Source organism: Phalangium opilio, unplaced genomic scaffold, assembly GCF_054372755.1.
Source record: "Phalangium opilio isolate 3A_F unplaced genomic scaffold, DU_Popi_V2 ptg001388l_1, whole genome shotgun sequence".
NCBI lineage: Eukaryota > Metazoa > Arthropoda > Arachnida > Opiliones > Phalangiidae > Phalangium > Phalangium opilio.
In genome coordinates, this window is record NW_028324257.1 from 360,804 (window position 1) to 379,545 (window position 18,742).

The following is an 18,742-nucleotide window of genomic DNA, read 5'->3' on the forward strand; positions in this document are numbered from 1 at the left end:
ATAAGAGAAATCCCTTGACTCTATCGTCCCCATGATGCGAATGCGTTAATATTTTTAAAATTAAGTGCTTCAAAGTCTTAACCCCTTTTCAGACAAAACCATAATTTTATTTTGGAATACTGGAATTATTTGTCCATATAGGACCAAATTGCTCTGGGTTTAGCTTTCTTTATTTACAAACCTTTCACAATCAATTGTGTCCCTTTTAAAGGTATTACAGTTCTATCACTATACTAGCCAGTAGCGAAAATTATCATTAATCACAAATTAACCCAATCAATAGCATTTCGGAGTTATACGCCTTTTGTTATGCCAGTTTTATGCAGTATATGCACATCGGTGGAGAAAGGTCTTTTGTTCTAATCCTGCGAAAGACGTCTAATGTTTGCTATTCGACTTGTTTTGAGAATTTTGATCCGCAGATAAACCTTTCTATGTCGAATACTAGCTCAATTGGCGCTGTCTCTACTATAAAACTTTCGAAATTTAGCCTCTTAAGGAATTAAATATGTTATATTTATATGTCTAGTTGCTACGTGGTTGATTAAAAATATTTTATTGCCTATTCCGTAAACACTTTCATTCATTATCTTAATCCCAATACTATAGGCATCATACCGGCAAATTCTAGGAGAGCGATAGCTCTCTTAGATAAGACCTCATACCGACTTTAATGTATAAGGATGGTTTTTTGATTGGTTATAACTTTTTTTGTATCGTATTAACTGCTTTGAAAAAATTCCACAGAACTACAATTCGGGCCCTCAATATGTGGTTAAAATTTCAAGAAGATCCACCCATTAGTTTATTGTATAAAAAATAAAGTTGCTAAGGGTGGTTTTCATTTCCATAAATTAATCAGCCCTTTTGGTGAAAAAGTTAAATTTTCCCATAGAAATAACATGGAGTTTTTTTCAAATTTAGCCATTTTGTCGCCACCCTTTTGAAATGAAATATTCGTTTGTTACGTTTGGGAACGGTTTTATATCAAAATTTAAACCTTTTTCTAGGACAATTTTTAAGGTTTTTGAGAAAAATTAATTTTAAGTATGTTTAATTTTAAATTTTAAAAACTACCCCAATCTGCGATATTTTAGCATGGATACGCTGTTTTATTGGTAAATATCAGCGCGACCAATATTGGCCTTTTTTTACGTATAGTTGCGTCATAATAATCCGATTGTTTTTTCTTAATGCCTTTTGGTTGAAATGGCCTATCGATAGTGTGATAAGGCTGCTTTAATATTGCCGCCGTGATAAATTACCCCGTTTGTGGCCGCCATTTTTTTTAAGGGGAAAAAAATTTGAGAGTGGGTCCTTTTTCGTTGCCATTTTCATATTTTTTGAGGATTTGCTCATGGATGGATTTTAAATATAATATAAAGTAGGTTTCAAGCTTTAATATAAGCCTAATTTCATAATTTTCCACCTTTTTATTGTCCCACAATCTATTTCTAAACTTGGCACTTTTTTTAAGGCGGTGAAATTGCGCTAAGCCTTGGCTTACCATTAATTTTTGCCTTTTAAAAAAATGTTTACCTCTCGTTGCCCGTTACTTCGCCTTCTCGTATCGTCGTACTTAAGTTTAGACTTTGAAAGTAGTGCTTTGTTTTCTTAAATATTACTTCATTGTATAAAATTTCAATATTATAATTGCGTAAAACGAATTCAATGTTGTTTGTTGATGGGACGCGCCTTGCATTTGAATTTCGTTCTCTCCCTTTAATGGGCCGGAGAATTTTTCTTTACCGCCGTCTTTCGGTCGCTTTAGCCCTGAAAACAGCTGTAGTGAGAAATTTTATTTACTATTCTGAGAGAGCTATCGCTCTCTCAGATATGACTTCATACTGCTCTTAATGTATAAGGAGGGTTTTTTGTTTTAAATGTATGCGCTCAGTGTGTTGTTGTGTTTGCATTTTAATGCTTCTAATCGTTGTGCGCGTCGAGGTTTAGGAATCCAACGTGTGTTATGAAATGAAAATCAAGGGTGGATACTAGTATGATTTAGGCTTTAAAAGGAGTTTGACGGCGACATGCAGTCAAGCAAAACGGTATTAGGCCTTGCATATGAAAATTTAAACCTTTTTCTAGGACCATTTTTAAGGATTTTGAGAAAAATTAAGTTTAAGTGCTAAATTTCATGTCTTTTTGCAAACTCTACGCATAAGGGTTTGTTAACAGGTTTCTAAACTGGTGTCACCGGCCAATGATAACAAATACGTACATCATTTTGTTCGTTGAAATTGCTGGTAAATTAATCGATAGATCACACGATCACTAAACCCTGTCAACAAACCAATTAATATTTTTTATTCAGACTCTTCCAATCATTTTTGTTGGGTAACTATTAAATTTTTTATTATTTTTTTAGTGCTTATTTTTAGTTACCTAAGAAAAAATTAAACGATGACCAGTTTATTTATATAATGATTATTTTAACATTGCCCAAGAAAACAATAAGCAATAGCCTGTTTTTAATTCTCACCAGGTGCCAATGATAACTGCTACGAAGATAAATTGTTTGTCAAATTGCTGGTAGAATAAATGATTGATTAAGTCGCACGATCACAAAACCGTGTCACCAAAAAAACCAGAGCTGTTCTAATTAACTGGCAACTAATTGAACTGGAATTAGCAATTGGACAATTATGACTTAATTAGCAATTAGGCATAGAGGCTAATTAAATCCCTTTACACACTGATAAACAAATAAACCCTGTCAACCCCACTCTTGGACTACGGGACCATCTAGTAACGTTTGTTTAATCGACACCACACCATTTATTTGCTTTAAAATTCGACAAAATTTCATTGAGTTATGAAGATTGAAGAAATTGATTAGCGCGAGTTGATAAAGAAATTGTTTCATTTATTAATATTTGCTTACAGCAATTAATGATACATTCATATTGGTATAAATTGTTTATTTCTGTTAATAGGAGTTAAAGGGATAAGAAAATGTTTTTATGAAATATATTTGTAGCTTCAAACGGGTCAACCATTTTTTAGATAACTGGAAAACTAAATGGTTTTGAATCAAAAAGAATGGAATAAGGAAGGAAAAGTTAGTTTATTTTTTCAAAAGATAACAAAATGGTTGGGAAATCATTTCCTATGTTCAAGGGGTAATGAAATGACTGGTAAATCTTTTCTTAAGTTAAAGGGATAATATTTATTAAAATGGATTAATTAGAACGAACATTAATTTATTAAAATGGATCAAAAAGAATGGAATAATGATGGGAAAGTTAATTGAATTTTTTAAAAAATAACAAAATGGCTGGGAAAATGAGTCTTCAAATCAAGGGATAAAGAAATAACTGGGAAACCTTTTCCTTAAGTTCAAGGGATAAAATTTATTAAAATGGATTAATTAGAACGGTCCTTTAATTTATTAAATAGATGAATATTGATGGAAAAAATTATTTGGTTCAAGAGATAACCATTTTTAAGTCAAGGAATAACGTAATTGCGGGTGAAAAGTGTCTTAAGTTTAAAGCAAAGCGCGGGTCCAGTGGATCCCCTACAAGTTGACTTTCCTTACGAACTCCAGTTTTGGCTTGGAGAAGGCAGGAGGCATTTGTGGGCGGGATTTATAAGTGCCCATATAAATCCCGCCCACTAGCCTTTGCCAAGCCAGAACGGGAGTTCAGGAGGAAAGCAAACTTGTAGGGGATCCACTGGACCCGCGCTTTGCTTTAAGGTATTACAAAATGGCTGGGAAACCATTTCTCCCGTTCAAAGCATAAACAAATGATTGGGGTAACCATTTATTATTTTAAAGGAAATAAAACTTTTCTAAAATGGATTAATAAGAATGGAATATTAGTCCATTAAAATGAATTAAAAAGAATGCAATAATTTTGGATGAAATTAATTTATTAAATGCTTTTTGACAAAAAAATTGAATGAAATTTAATATGGTGATGATGCTACAAAAAATATAAGAAAAAATATATTAATTATCATCAATGAAAATTTTTAATTGAAACTCAAGAAAAGAATTGAGAATGCAAAAATATTTAAAACTTAGGCTTTCAAGATATTAATGAAAAAAAAAACCCCAATAGTAACTTCTTTTCCTGTGCCCCAATATAATAAAAGTGTTAACTTTTTTAAATGTGGTTTAATACTTACAAAATATTTACAGTGGTGTTTCCATATTGTTGGTTGGGATGGTGGTGTTTGGGGTGGTGGTGGTTGTGGTGGTGGTTGTGGTGGTGCTTGGGGTGGTAGTGGTGGTGCTTGGGGTGGTGGTGGTGGTGCTTGGGGTGGTGGTGGTGGTGCTTGGGGTGGTGGTGGTGGTGCTTGGGGTGGTGGTGGTTGTGCTTGGGGTGGTGGTGGTTGTGCTTGGGGTGGTAATGGTGGTTGTGGTGGTGGTTGCATTACCTATCATGTAACCGTATATAAGATAACTATAACACCTTTGGCTGGTTTGTGTACGATATACTTTTTTATAATTCATTTTGATCTTACATGCAGAGTTTCTCAGTCCTACAATTTCAGTTTAATATCCCATTTTCTTTAGATACTTTTATACCATAGAATATCTTTCTAACCCATTGCCAATATTAGAACAAAATTACGCTATGAGAGCCATGGCGATAAAGGGCTCTAACTAAGATTGCTTGCATTAGGGCTACCTAGGGATAGCAGGGAACTTCACTGTCTTTTTTAAATTCAGTAGGGAGCTTTCAGATGGGATAGTAGTACGTCACACCCACCCAAGTCTTCTGGGAGCCATATTGGGTGGTCTCGGCTTCATTCCTGCTTTAAACCCTCCAATATGGCAGCGTAAATTATGTCACGAGACTCGGCTCCAACTGAAAGCTCTCTATAACATTTTATTAAATTTAAAACTAGTTTCCCTAAATGAGATTTTTAACGAAGTGCATAGAAGTTTTTAGGTAGCCCTGGGAAAAGCAATCGAAAATATTTAGTACCTCCGTTTTGCGGACATTCCCGCATTATGTGGCCGGCCTTCTTGCACTTGTAGCAAGTGCGGACCCATTGCCACCGTCCGCGACCGCCACCTCGTCCTCCGCCCCGTCCGCGACCGCCGCCGCCGCCGCCGTAGAAGTAGGCATTAACAACTTTAATGTTTTTGCCTTCCATTACTAAGCCCAAACCGAAAAACAAGAAATTTTATTGAATAGTTTACAATCAATTACTTTCTATCTAGTTTAAAGTTTGACAATAAATTTAAACATTATAACTTCAAATTTTATGACTTAGCTTCAAAACCCGTTAGTTAATAATTTTAACTATTAACAAGTTGGGAAAACCAAAATATTACCTCTCCGTGTCGAGAAGATTATATAAACAAAATTATCCAATGAAAACACTTTTGCCCTCATCCTTTATATATATAGGAGGCAATGAATGAAATATATCACAATGCACCGGCCTTGATAGATACAGGAGGCAATGAAGGAAATATATCGCATGCACGGGCCTTGGTTGATACAGGAGGCAGTGATAATCTCTCTTTGTACGAGAGGTTTATCTTTAATATTTAAATAAATATAATTATTTTTAATTATTTTAATCTTCAATAATTAACATTAATAATAGTTAAATCGTTTAAAATAAAGTTATACCTATTATCTTCTCAAACTTTGCTAATATTGACGTTTAAAGTGAAGGGTACCCCTCTTCCCGCTTTTTTCAAATTTTGGGGTATATATACGATTCGATTCCATTATAATAGTAAGGAAAAAGCGCAATTGCGAAAACCTTTGGTAGCCGATCCCACCTTAGGGAGGCTAGACGTTTCTCGTAACCCTAGCTGATCGCCGCGTATATCCTAAAACCAAACGATGATAATGGAGTAGAAGCCAATGATACAGATTGGTGTCTATGTGGAATAGACGGCATACCAGTGGATGGTGGTGTTAGAAGCCAGTGTAAGTGCAGACTGGTGTCAATGTGGGATTGACAAAGAACAGAAGATGATGGTGTTGGAAGCCAGATAAATACCAGACTGGTGTTCATGTGGGATGGACAAAGATCAGAAGATGGTGGTGTGAGAACACAAGTAGAGGAGCCATTTCCGTGACTGTGAAAGCACTTCGGAAATGGCGAACACGTTTGCTCCGATACGCAATCTGCGAACGCGGTCACGTGGGTGTAACAACGGACAGACAGACACACACACACACACACACACACACACACACAGACACACCCATACGGGCACACGATTGACACTTGGGGACCTGTAAGGAGTGATTGACATCTGAGGACCCAATTAACTATAGTTCATTAAAAAGAGGATTTCATAATTAGTTGAGCGCCGTAAAGCATATAATTAAACACTCGCTGTGGAAAAAGAACCCAAGACATTTATATGTAGGGACCTGAAAACACACGATATTTTCACCGTATAAATGGGGACCTTAATTCCAGATTACTTTCAAATTTCAGATATAGATGTCGCTAGGTGAAAGTCCCCACTTGTCAATGAAGTCACTGCGTGGATCTTGAAAGTGTATAATCAAAAAATGTCCCCAGATATAAGGTAGGAAGACTGTTTAGGTCCCCACTTGTAAACCTGAAATCAGCTCAAAACTAACGTGTTAAGCCTTTAAAAGGTCCGATTACCTAAATTTCATTATAATAATCAATATTTAAACTATAAAATTAAAAAATACATGAAATTAGAAAATGTGTGTTTAAAAGACCCCACTTGTCTGTTGAAATGACTGTGAAGGTCCCCACTTGTAAATTTATCGAGTGTGAAAAATGAAATTGAAATACCTGATGGAACCATATAGGCTTCGACACTAATACAAAAATTAATAATTTATACACAAATGTCCCCAGATATAAGGTTGGAAGATTGTTTAGGTCCCCACTTGTAAACCTGAAATCAGCTCAAAACTTAAGTGTTAAGCCTTTAAAAGGTCCAATTACCTAAATTTCATTATAATAATCAATATTTAAACTATAAATATAAAATATACATGAAAAGAGAAAATGTGTGTTTAAAAGACCCCACTTGTCTGTTGAAATGACGGTGAAGGTCCCCACTTGTAAATTTATCGAGTGTGAAAAATGAAATTGAAATACCTGATGGAACCATATAGGCTTCGACACTAGTACAAAATCTAATAATTTATACACAAATGTCCCCAGATATAAGGTTGGAAGACGGTTTAGGTCCCCACTTGTAAACCTGAAATTAGCTCAAAACTTAAGTGTTAAGCCTTTAAAAGGTCCGATTACCTAAATTTGATTATAATAATCAATATTTAAACTATAAAATTAAAATATACATGAAATTAGAAAATGTGTGTTTAAAAGACCCCACTTGTCTGTTGAAATGACTGTGAAGGTCCCCACTTGTAAATTTATCGAGTGTGAAAAATGAAATTGAAATACTTGATTGAGTCATATAGGCTTTGACACTAATTCAAAATCTAATAATTTATACACAAATGTCCCCAGATATAAGGTTGGAAGACTGTTTAGGTCCCCACTTGTAAACCAGAAATCAGCTCAAAACTTAAGTGTTAAGCCTTTAAAAGGTCCGATTACCTAAATTTCATTATAATAATCAATATTTGAACTATAAAATTAAAATATACATGAAATTGGAAAATGTGTGTTAAAAGACCCCACTTGTCTGTTGAAATGAAGGTGAAGGTCCCCACTTGTAAATTTATCGAGTGTGAAAAATGAAATTGAAATACTTGATGGAACCGTATAGGCTTTGACACTAATTCAAAATCTAATAATTTATACACAAATGTCCCCAGATATAAGGTTGGGAGACTGTTTAGGTCCCCACTTGTAAACCAGAAATCAGCTCAAAACTTAAGTGTTAAGCCTTTAAAAGGTCCGATTACCTAAATTTCATTATAATAATCAATATTTAAACTATAAATATAAAATATACATGAAAAGAGAAAATGTGTGTTTAAAAGACCCCACTTGTCTGTTGAAATGACTGTGAAGGTCCCCACTTGTAAATTTATCGAGTGTGAAAAATGAAATTGAAATACCTGATGGAACCATATAGGCTTCGACACTAATACAAAATCTAATAATTTATACACAAATGTCCCCAGATATAAGGTTGGAAGACGGTTTAGGTCCCCACTTGTAAATCTGAAATCAGCTCAAAACTTAAGTGTTAAGCCTTTAAAAGGTCCGATTACCTAAATTTGATTATAATAATCAATATTTAAACTATAAAATTAAAATATACATGAAATTAGAAAATGTGTGTTTAAAAGACCCCACTTGTCTGTTGAAATGACTGTGAAGGTCCCCACTTGTAAATTTATCGAGTGTGAAAAATGAAATTGAAATACTTGATTGAGTCATATAGGCTTTGACACTAATTCAAAATCTAATAATTTATACACAAATGTCCCCAGATATAAGGTTGGAAGACTGTTTAGGTCCCCACTTGTAAACCAGAAATCAGCTCAAAACTTAAGTGTTAAGCCTTTAAAAGGTCCGATTACCTAAATTTCATTATAATAATCAATATTTGAACTATAAAATTAAAATATACATGAAATTGGAAAATGTGTGTTAAAAGACCCCACTTGTCTGTTGAAATGAAGGTGAAGGTCCCCACTTGTAAATTTATCGAGTGTGAAAAATGAAATTGAAATACTTGATGGAACCGTATAGGCTTTGACACTAATTCAAAATCTAATAATTTATACACAAATGTCCCCAGATATAAGGTTGGGAGACTGTTTAGGTCCCCACTTGTAAACCAGAAATCAGCTCAAAACTTAAGTGTTAAGCCTTTAAAAGGTCCGATTACCTAAATTTCATTATAATAATCAATATTTAAACTATAAATATAAAATATACATGAAAAGAGAAAATGTGTGTTTAAAAGACCCCACTTGTCTGTTGAAATGACTGTGAAGGTCCCCACTTGTAAATTTATCGAGTGTGAAAAATGAAATTGAAATACCTGATGGAACCATATAGGCTTCGACACTAATACAAAATCTAATAATTTATACACAAATGTCCCCAGATATAAGGTTGGAAGACGGTTTAGGTCCCCACTTGTAAATCTGAAATCAGCTCAAAACTTAAGTGTTAAGCCTTTAAAAGGTCCGATTACCTAAATTTGATTATAATAATCAATATTTAAACTATAAAATTAAAATATACATGAAATTAGAAAATGTGTGTTTAAAAGACCCCACTTGTCTGTTGAAATGACGGTGAAGGTCCGCAATTTTAAATTTATCGAGTGTGAAAAATGAAATTCAAATACTTGATGGAACCATATAGGCTTCGACACTAATTCAAAATCTAATAATTTATACACAAATGTCCCCAGATATAAGGTTGGGAGACTGTTTAGGTCCCCACTTGTAAACCTGAAATTAGCTCAAAACTTAAGTGTTAAGCCTTTAAAAGGTCCGATTACCTAAATTTCATTATAATAATCAATATTTAAACTATAAATATAAAATATACATGAAAAGAGAAAATGTGTGTTTAAAAGACCCCACTTGTCTGTTGAAATGACTGTGAAGGTCCCCACTTGTAAATTTATCGAGTGTGAAAAATGAAATTGAAATACCTGATGGAACCATATAGGCTTCGACACTAATACAAAAATTAATAATTTATACACAAATGTCCCCAGATATAAGGTTGGAAGATTGTTTAGGTCCCCACTTGTAAACCTGAAATTAGCTCAAAACTTAAGTGTTAAGCCTTTAAAAGGTCCGATTACCTAAATTTGATTATAATAATCAATATTTAAACTATAAAATTAAAATATACATGAAATTAGAAAATGTGTGTTTAAAAGACCCCACTTGTCTGTTGAAATGACTGTGAAGGTCCCCACTTGTAAATTTATCGAGTGTGAAAAATGAAATTGAAATACTTGATTGAACCATATAGGCTTTGACACTAATTCAAAATCTAATAATTTATACACAAATGTCCCCAGATATAAGGTTGGAAGACTGTTTAGGTCCCCACTTGTAAACCAGAAATCAGCTCAAAACTTAAGTGTTAAGTCTTTAAAAGGTCCGATTACCTAAATTTCATTATAATAATCAATATTTGAACTATAAAATTAAAATATACATGAAATTGGAAAATGTGTGTTAAAAGACCCCACTTGTCTGTTGAAATGAAGGTGAAGGTCCCCACTTGTAAATTTATCGAGTGTGAAAAATGAAATTGAAATACTTGATGGAACCGTATAGGCTTTGACACTAATTCAAAATCTAATAATTTATACACAAATGTCCCCAGATATAAGGTTGGGAGACTGTTTAGGTCCCCACTTGTAAACCAGAAATCAGCTCAAAACTTCAGTGTTAAGCCTTTAAAGGGTCCGATTACCTAAATTTGATTATAATAATCAATATTTAAACTATAAAATTAAAATATACATGAAATTAGAAAATGTGTGTTTAAAAGACCCCACTTGTCTGTTGAAATGACTGTGAAGGTCCCCACTTGTAAATTTATCGAGTGTGAAAAATGAAATTGAAATACCTGATGTAACCATATAGGCTTCGACACTAATACAAAAATTAATAATTTATACACAAATGTCCCCAGATATAAGGTTGGAAGATTGTTTAGGTCCCCACTTGTAAACCTGAAATTAGCTCAAAACTTAAGTGTTAAGTCTTTAAAAGGTCCGATTACCTAAATTTCATTATAATAATCAATATTTGAACTATAAAATTAAAATATACATGAAATTGGAAAATGTGTGTTAAAAGACCCCACTTGTCTGTTGAAATGAAGGTGAAGGTCCCCACTTGTAAATTTATCGAGTGTGAAAAATGAAATTGAAATACTTGATGGAACCGTATAGGCTTTGTCACTAATTCAAAATCTAATAATTTATACACAAATGTCCCCAGATATAAGGTTGGGAGACTGTTTAGGTCCCCACTTGTAAACCAGAAATCAGCTCAAAACTTAAGTGTTAAGCCTTTAAAAGGTCCGATTACCTAAATTTCATTATAATAATCAATATTTAAACTATAAAATTAAAATATACATGAAATTAGAAAATGTGTGTTTAAAAGACCCCACTTGTCTGTTGAAATGACGGTGAAGGTCCCCACTTGTAAATTTATCGAGTGTGAAAAATGAAATTCAAATACTTGATGGAACCATATAGGCTTTGACACTAATTCAAAATCTAATAATTTATACACAAATGTCCCCAGATATAAGGTTGGGAGACTGTTTAGGTCCCCACTTGTAAACCTGAAATTAGCTCAAAACTTAAGTGTTGAGCCTTTAAAAGGTCCGATTACCTAAGTTTCATTATAATAATCAATATTTAAACTATAAAATTAAAATATACATGAAATTAGAAAATGTGTGTTTAAAAGACCCCACTTGTCTGTTGAAATGACGGTGAAGGTCCCCACTTTTAAATTTATCGAGTGTGAAAAATGAAATTCAAATACTTGATGGAACCATATAGGCTTCGACACTAATTCAAAATCTAATAATTTATACACAAATGTCCCCAGATATAAGGTTGGGAGACTGTTTAGGTCCCCACTTGTAAACCTGAAATTAGCTCAAAACTTAAGTGTTAAGCCTTTAAAAGGTCCGATTACCTAAATTTCATTATAATAATCAATATTTAAACTATAAATATAAAATATACATGAAAAGAGAAAATGTGTGTTTAAAAGACCCCACTTGTCTGTTGAAATGACTGTGAAGGTCCCCACTTGTAAATTTATCGAGTCTGAAAAATGAAATTGAAATACCTGATGGAACCGTATAGGCTTCGACACTAATACAAAATCTAATAATTTATACACAAATGTCCCCAGATATAAGGTTGGAAGACGGTTTAGGTCCCCACTTGTAAATCTGAAATCAGCTCAAAACTTAAGTGTTAAGCCTTTAAAAGGTCCGATTACCTAAATTTGATTATAATAATCAATATTTAAACTATAAAATTAAAATATACATGAAATTAGAAAATGTGTGTTTAAAAGACCCCACTTGTCTGTTGAAATGACGGTGAAGGTCCCCACTTTTAAATTTATCGAGTGTGAAAAATGAAATTCAAATACTTGATGGAACCATATAGGCTTTGACACTAATTCAAAATCTAATAATTTATACACAAATGTCCCCAGATATAAGGTTGGGAGACTGTTTAGGTCCCCACTTGTAAACCTGAAATTAGCTCAAAACTTAAGTGTTAAGCCTTTAAAAGGTCCGATTACCTAAGTTTCATTATAATAATCAATATTTAAACTATAAAATTAAAAAATACATGAAATTAGAAAATGTGTGTTTAAAAGACCCCACTTGTCTGTTGAAATGACTGTGAAGGTCCCCACTTGTAAATTTATCGAGTGTGAAAAATGAAATTGAAATGCCAGATGGAACCATATAGGCTTCGACACTAATACAAAAATTAATAATTTATACACAAATGTCCCCAGATATAAGGTTGGAAGATTGTTTAGGTCCCCACTTGTAAACCTGAAATCAGCTCAAAACTTAAGTGTTAAGCCTTTAAAAGGTCCAATTACCTAAATTTCATTATAATAATCAATATTTAAACTATAAATATAAAATATACATGAAAAGAGAAAATGTGTGTTTAAAAGACCCCACTTGTCTGTTGAAATGACGGTGAAGGTCCCCACTTGTAAATTTATCGAGTGTGAAAAATGAAATTGAAATACCTGATGGAACCATATAGGCTTCGACACTAGTACAAAATCTAATAATTTAAACACAAATGTCCCCAGATATAAGGTTGGAAGACGGTATAGGTCCCCACTTGTAAACCTGAAATAAGCTCAAAACTTAAGTGTTAAGCCTTTAAAAGGTCCGATTACCTAAATTTGATTATAATAATCAATATTTAAACTATAAAATTAAAATATACATGAAATTAGAAAATGTGTGTTTAAAAGACCCCACTTGTCTGTTGAAATGACTGTGAAGGTCCCCACTTGTAAATTTATCGAGTGTGAAAAATGAAATTGAAATACTTGATTGAACCATATAGGCTTTGACACTAATTCAAAATCTAATAATTTATACACAAATGTCCCCAGATATAAGGTTGGGAGACTGTTTAGGTCCCCACTTGTAAACCTGAAATTAGCTCAAAACTTAAGTGTTGAGCCTTTAAAAGGTCCGATTACCTAAGTTTCATTATAATAATCAATATTTAAACTATAAATATAAAATATACATGAAAAGAGAAAATGTGTGTTTAAAAGTCCCCACTTGTCTGTTGAAATGACTGTGAAGGTCCCCACTTGTAAATTTATCGAGTGTGAAAAATGAAATTGAAATACCTGATGGAACCATATAGGCTTCGACACTAATACAAAATCTAATAATTTATACACAAATGTCCCCAGATATAAGGTTGGAAGACGGTTTAGGTCCCCACTTGTAAATCTGAAATCAGCTCAAAACTTAAGTGTTAAGCCTTTAAAAGGTCCGATTACCTAAATTTGATTATAATAATCAATATTTAAACTATAAAATTAAAATATACATGAAATTAGAAAATGTGTGTTTAAAAGACCCCACTTGTCTGTTGAAATGACGGTGAAGGTCCCCACTTTTAAATTTATCGAGTGTGAAAAATGAAATTCAAATACTTGATGGAACCATATAGGCTTCGACACTAATTCAAAATCTAATAATTTATACACAAATGTCCCCAGATATAAGGTTGGGAGACTGTTTAGGTCCCCACTTGTAAACCTGAAATTAGCTCAAAACTTAAGTGTTAAGCCTTTAAAAGGTCCGATTACCTAAATTTCATTATAATAATCAATATTTAAACTATAAATATAAAATATACATGAAAAGAGAAAATGTGTGTTTAAAAGACCCCACTTGTCTGTTGAAATGACTGTGAAGGTCCCCACTTGTAAATTTATCGAGTCTGAAAAATGAAATTGAAATACCTGATGGAACCGTATAGGCTTCGACACTAATACAAAATCTAATAATTTATACACAAATGTCCCCAGATATAAGGTTGGAAGACGGTTTAGGTCCCCACTTGTAAATCTGAAATCAGCTCAAAACTTAAGTGTTAAGCCTTTAAAAGGTCCGATTACCTAAATTTGATTATAATAATCAATATTTAAACTATAAAATTAAAATATACATGAAATTAGAAAATGTGTGTTTAAAAGACCCCACTTGTCTGTTGAAATGACGGTGAAGGTCCCCACTTTTAAATTTATCGAGTGTGAAAAATGAAATTCAAATACTTGATGGAACCATATAGGCTTTGACACTAATTCAAAATCTAATAATTTATACACAAATGTCCCCAGATATATGGTTGGGAGACTGTTTAGGTCCCCACTTGTAAACCTGAAATTAGCTCAAAACTTAAGTGTTAAGCCTTTAAAAGGTCCGATTACCTAAGTTTCATTATAATAATCAATATTTAAACTATAAAATTAAAAAATACATGAAATTAGAAAATGTGTGTTTAAAAGACCCCACTTGTCTGTAGAAATGACTGTGAAGGTCCCCACTTGTAAATTTATCGAGTGTGAAAAATGAAATTGAAATACCTGATGGAACCATATAGGCTTCGACACTAATACAAAAATTAATAATTTATACACAAATGTCCCCAGATATAAGGTTGGAAGTTTGTTTAGGTCCCCACTTGTAAACCTGAAATTAGCTCAAAACTTAAGTGTTAAGCCTTTAAAAGGTCCGATTACCTAAATTTGATTATAATAATCAATATTTAAACTATAAAATTAAAATATACATGAAATTAGAAAATGTGTGTTTAAAAGACCCCACTTGTCTGTTGAAATGACTGTGAAGGTCCCCACTTGTAAATTTATCGAGTGTGAAAAATGAAATTGAAATAATTGATTGAACCATATAGGCTTTGTCACTAATTCAAAATCTAATAATTTATACACAAATGTCCCCAGATATAAGGTTGGAAGACTGTTTAGGTCCCCACTTGTAAACCAGAAATCAGCTCAAAACTTAAGTGTTAAGCCTTTAAAAGGTCCGATTACCTAAATTTGATTATAATAATCAATATTTAAACTATAAAATTAAAATATACATGAAATTAGAAAATGTGTGTTTAAAAGACCCCACTTGTCTGTTGAAATGACGGTGAAGGTCCCCACTTTTAAATTTATCGAGTGTGAAAAATGAAATTCAAATACTTGATGGAACCATATAGGCTTCGACACTAATTCAAAATCTAATAATTTATACACAAATGTCCCCAGATATAAGGTTGGGAGACTGTTTAGGTCCCCACTTGTAAACCTGAAATTAGCTCAAAACTTAAGTGTTAAGCCTTTAAAAGGTCCGATTACCTAAATTTCATTATAATAATCAATATTTAAACTATAAATATAAAATATACATGAAAAGAGAAAATGTGTGTTTAAAAGACCCCACTTGTCTGTTGAAATGACTGTGAAGGTCCCCACTTGTAAATTTATCGAGTCTGAAAAATGAAATTGAAATACCTGATGGAACCGTATAGGCTTCGACACTAATACAAAATCTAATAATTTATACACAAATGTCCCCAGATATAAGGTTGGAAGACGGTTTAGGTCCCCACTTGTAAATCTGAAATCAGCTCAAAACTTAAGTGTTAAGCCTTTAAAAGGTCCGATTACCTAAATTTGATTATAATAATCAATATTTAAACTATAAAATTAAAATATACATGAAATTAGAAAATGTGTGTTTAAAAGACCCCACTTGTCTGTTGAAATGACGGTGAAGGTCCCCACTTTTAAATTTATCGAGTGTGAAAAATGAAATTCAAATACTTGATGGAACCATATAGGCTTTGACACTAATTCAAAATCTAATAATTTATACACAAATGTCCCCAGATATATGGTTGGGAGACTGTTTAGGTCCCCACTTGTAAACCTGAAATTAGCTCAAAACTTAAGTGTTAAGCCTTTAAAAGGTCCGATTACCTAAGTTTCATTATAATAATCAATATTTAAACTATAAAATTAAAAAATACATGAAATTAGAAAATGTGTGTTTAAAGGCCCCACTTGTCTGTTGAAATGACTGTGAAGGTCCCCACTTGTAAATTTATCGAGTGTGAAAAATGAAATTGAAATACCTGATGGAACCATATAGGCTTCGACACTAATACAAAAATTAATAATTTATACACAAATGTCCCCAGATATAAGGTTGGAAGTTTGTTTAGGTCCCCACTTGTAAACCTGAAATTAGCTCAAAACTTAAGTGTTAAGCCTTTAAAAGGTCCGATTACCTAAATTTGATTATAATAATCAATATTTAAACTATAAAATTAAAATATACATGAAATTAGAAAATGTGTGTTTAAAAGACCCCACTTGTCTGTTGAAATGACTGTGAAGGTCCCCACTTGTAAATTTATCGAGTGTGAAAAATGAAATTGAAATACTTGATTGAACCATATAGGCTTTGTCACTAATTCAAAATCTAATAATTTATACACAAATGTCCCCAGATATAAGGTTGGAAGACTGTTTAGGTCCCCACTTGTAAACCAGAAATCAGCTCAAAACTTAAGTGTTAAGCCTTTAAAAGGTCCGATTACCTAAATTTCATTATAATAATCAATATTTAAACTATAAAATTAAAATATACATGAAATTAGAAAATGTGTGTTTAAAAGACCCCACTTGTCTGTTGAAATGACGGTGAAGGTCCCCACTTTTAAATTTATCGAGTGTGCAAAATGAAATTCAAATACTTGATGGAACCATATAGGCTTTGACACTAATTCAAAATCTAATAATTTTTACACAAATGTCCCCAGATATAAGGTTGGGAGACTGTTTAGGTCCCCACTTGTAAACCTGAAATTAGCTCAAATCTTAAGTGTTAAGCCTTTAAAAGGTCCGATTACCTAAATTTCATTATAATAATCAATATTTAAATTATAAATATAAAATATACATGAAAAGAGAAAATGTGTGTTTAAAAGACCCCACTTGTCTGTTGAAATGACTGTGAAGGTCCCCACTTGTAAATTTATCGAGTCTGAAAAATGAAATTGAAATACCTGATGGAACCGTATAGGCTTCGACACTAATACAAAATCTAATAATTTATACACAAATGTCCCCAGATATAAGGTTGGAAGACTGTTTAGGTCCCCACTTGTAAACCAGAAATCAGCTCAAAACTTAAGTGTTAAGCCTTTAAAAGGTCCGATTACCTAAATTTGATTATAATAATCAATATTTAATTTATAAAATTAAAATATACATGAAATTAGAAAATGTGTGTTTAAAAGACCCCACTTGTCTGTTGAAATGACGGTGAAGGTCCCCACTTGTAAATTTGTCGAGTGTGAAAAATGAAATTCAAATACTTGATGGAACCATATAGGCTTTGACACTAATTCAAAATCTAATAATTTATACACAAATGTCCCCAGATATAAGGTTGGGAGACTGTTTAGGTCCCCACTTGTAAACCTGAAATTAGCTCAAAACTTAAGTGTTGAGCCTTTAAAAGGTCCGATTACCTAAGTTTCATTATAATAATCAATATTTAAACTATAAATATAAAATATACATGAAAAGAGAAAATGTGTGTTTAAAAGACCCCACTTGTCTGTTGAAATGACTGTGAAGGTCCCCACTTTTAAATTTATCGAGTGTGAAAAATGAAATTCAAATACTTGATGGAACCATATAGGCTTCGACACTAATTCAAAATCTAATAATTTATACACAAATGTCCCCAGATATAAGGTTGGGAGACTGTTTAGGTCCCCACTTGTAAACCTGAAATTAGCTCAAAACTTAAGTGTTAAGCCTTTAAAAGGTCCGATTACCTAAGTTTCATTATAATAATCAATATTTAAACTATAAAATTAAAAAATACATGAAATTAGAAAATGTGTGTTTAAAAGACCCCACTTGTCTGTTGAAATGACTGTGAAGGTCCCCACTTGTAAATTTATCGAGTTTGAAAAATGAAATTGAAATACCTGATGGAACCATATAGGCTTCGACACTAATACAAAAATTAATAATTTATACACAAATGTCCCCAGATATAAGGTTGGAAGATTGTTTAGGTCCCCACTTGTAAACCTGAAATCAGCTCAAAACTTAAGTGTTAAGCCTTTAAAAGGTCCAATTACCTAAATTTCATTATAATAATCAATATTTAAACTATAAAATTAAAATATACATGAAATTAGAAAATGTGTGTTTAAAAGACCCCACTTGTCTGTTGAAATGACGGTGAAGGTCCCCACTTGTAAATTTATCGAGTGTGAAAAATGAAATTGAAATACCTGATGGAACCATATAGGCTTCGACACTAGTACAAAATCTAATAATTTATACACAAATGTCCCCAGATATAAGGTTGGAAGACGGTTTAGGTCCCCACTTGTAAACCTGAAATTAGCTCAAAACTTAAGTGTTAAGCCTTTAAAAGGTCCGATTACCTAAATTTGATTATAATAATCAATATTTAAACTATAAAATTAAAATATACATGAAATTAGAAAATGTGTGTTTAAAAGACCCCACTTGTCTGTTGAAATGACTGTGAAGGTCCCCACTTTTAAATTTATCGAGTGTGAAAAATGAAATTGAAATACTTGATTGAGTCATATAGGCTTTGACACTAATTCAAAATCTAATAATTTATACACAAATGTCCCCAGATATAAGTTTGGAAGACTGTTTAGGTCCCCACTTGTAAACCAGAAATCAGCTCAAAACTTAAGTGT

At 32.5% G+C, this 18,742-nt stretch overlaps 1 long non-coding RNA gene across 1 annotated transcript; it reads left to right on the top strand.

Annotated features, from left to right (window-relative positions):
• Positions 1-2,021: 2,021 nt before the first annotated feature.
• Positions 2,022-2,600, top strand: LOC149583923 (uncharacterized). The gene is made up of 3 exons (XR_016380421.1): positions 2,022-2,051; positions 2,169-2,340; positions 2,489-2,600. It is a non-coding gene; the product is annotated as an uncharacterized LOC149583923 (long non-coding RNA).
• The last annotated feature ends 16,142 nt before the right edge of the window (positions 2,601-18,742 follow it).